The sequence below is a fragment of the Chlorocebus sabaeus genome, chromosome 15 (genome assembly GCF_047675955.1).
Source record: "Chlorocebus sabaeus isolate Y175 chromosome 15, mChlSab1.0.hap1, whole genome shotgun sequence".
NCBI lineage: Eukaryota > Metazoa > Chordata > Mammalia > Primates > Cercopithecidae > Chlorocebus > Chlorocebus sabaeus.
The window spans coordinates 30,452,990-30,455,060 of record NC_132918.1 but is presented as its reverse complement, the minus strand read 5'-3'; the positions used below and the strand labels follow the sequence as shown (position 1 = coordinate 30,455,060).

Below are 2,071 nucleotides of genomic sequence, written 5' to 3'. Positions count from 1 at the left end.
GAATGGGCTAATACAAGTGCAACCCCAGATTCTTCTCTTCAGTTATTCAGGTAGTGTCTTCTTTTTTGAAAGTCAGTAGTTCTCAAAATGTGGTTTCTGAACCTGCAACATTATCACCACCCAGGAGTGTGTTAGAAATGCAAACTCTCAAGCTCTACCCCAGGTCTTCTGAGTGAGAAATTCTGAAGGTGAGCTGACCAGCACATCTGAGTTTTAGCAACCCCCAGGATTTCTGCTGCATGCTAAAGTTTAAGGACTTCTGCACCCAAACACAATGTTTACAGTCTTCCCCATGTTTGCCCCTGAAGTAATTTTACAAAGACACCTTTCCCCCAAAGAGGAATCTTTGCACCAGCTACTAAGAGAATAAATATATCCCCATCTTACTATATTCCAAATCCGTGGTGGTTCCCCCTTCTCTTATAGTAACCAGAAAACCTGCTAGATAAATTCTAAAAGAGCTGTAACATTTTATTATAATACATTTGCTTCTTGCTTTTCTGACTCTTTCTCTCTGATCAGACACCTTCCTTGTTGCTGACCCTGGAGGTGGAACCAGGGACTTGACCATCCCTTTGACACATCCTGTCTGCTGATTGCTGAGCCACTCTTGAGTGACCTGGCTGGATCATACCTCTGGGTATCTAATAGACAGGGGATTCACAATAGGACAGTTAGGTCTACACATATTAGAGCATTTGAGGATAAGATGTGCATGGAATTGACTAGCAAAAACCAAACATTAAGGTAGTTGGAAGGTTGATATAAATTAAAGGCACTCCCATACACCAACAGGTATCAGTTTAAAGGTTTTGCATTACCTCGGATAAGCAGAAGAGACACTGGAAAGGAAGAAGCATGGCAGCAACCAAAACCCCAACTCCACCCTGCTATGGAAGGTCATGAGTAAATCTTCCCAAGAAGTAAGGAATACTACCAGACCAGGTCATGAATAAATTTTCCTAAGAAGTATGGGATATTCCTTCCACCAGAGACTGCTACTCTTTCCCAAGAATGGAAAGAGATCTAGAACTTCACTGGGCTCAGAACCTCTTGGAAGGACAACTGATTCTTTATGGGATCTGAATTTGCCTTCCTGCTCCTACCTCCCAATCTCTCTTCCATCCTAGAAGTCCTGATTATCTTTGGTCATTGCCATCTGTGCTCATCTCTCCTCTTATGCACTCTCAATCCCCTATTTCTCTATTTTTTATTTTCCTCACCCAGTTTTCTACCATTTCACTCTCTCCTAAACTTTCCTTTCAACTGTGACCTTTGGAAATGTTTTCCAGGCAAACAAACTCCCCCATACACTTCACCTTTTCACTACAAGTTTATTCTACTTCCACAAAACTGGCTTTGCCTTGACTAATCATGTCTCCTGCAGCTCTTTCTAAGAATGCTGCTTTCTTCCACACCCAGATTTTTGAATAACCCAGTCTCACCAGCTGTAGACACAGATGGGACCACATTTTGTGTTTGCTCCTTGTTCCTGCAACCAGCAAACCCTCAGCCCCCAAAGTTTTCCAGTGATGTGTTGTAGCCTCAGAGGGTGGACTCGCACGTACTCTTGGTCTTCTCTCCAAGATTCTAAACAGAGTTCACTGCCTCTGCAAGCCAGTAGAGGCTGGCCCTGATGCTGTCCGCAGATGTTCTATGGGTCCAGCCATACAGTAGTCTTGGGTATTAAATAGTAGTAAGGCCTCTGTCTCCAACCCTGTATCCCTTAGGTTCCAAAGTCCAATAAGGTCCTTCATTATCCAGTCCCTACAGCTTCTACCGAAACCTCCTGGGGTATCGATTTCTTTCATTTTTCTCTACCTATTCCACAAACCCAGGCAACAACATCTTTTCCTCTTTTAGCCCAAAAAAGGTAACAGCATCCATGTACATTAAGAATACAAATGGATGCCATGGATTGGAGCTATTTACAGCCACACACAACCGCATCCACAGCATTACACCCTTAACCTCCCATCTTCTAGAAAGGACTTAGCCGCTTCTACCTTTGAGAAAGGCTCTTAATTTTGGCTTTCAGGACACCACCTCCTTGAACCTTCCTCCTTCCTAT

The 2,071-nt window shown here is 43.4% G+C and overlaps 1 pseudogene; it reads right to left on the bottom strand.

The window, feature by feature from the left end:
- Positions 1–403: 403 nt before the first annotated feature.
- LOC119626038 (U7 small nuclear RNA) lies at positions 404–472 on the bottom strand (annotated as a pseudogene).
- Positions 473–2,071: the final 1,599 nt, after the last annotated feature.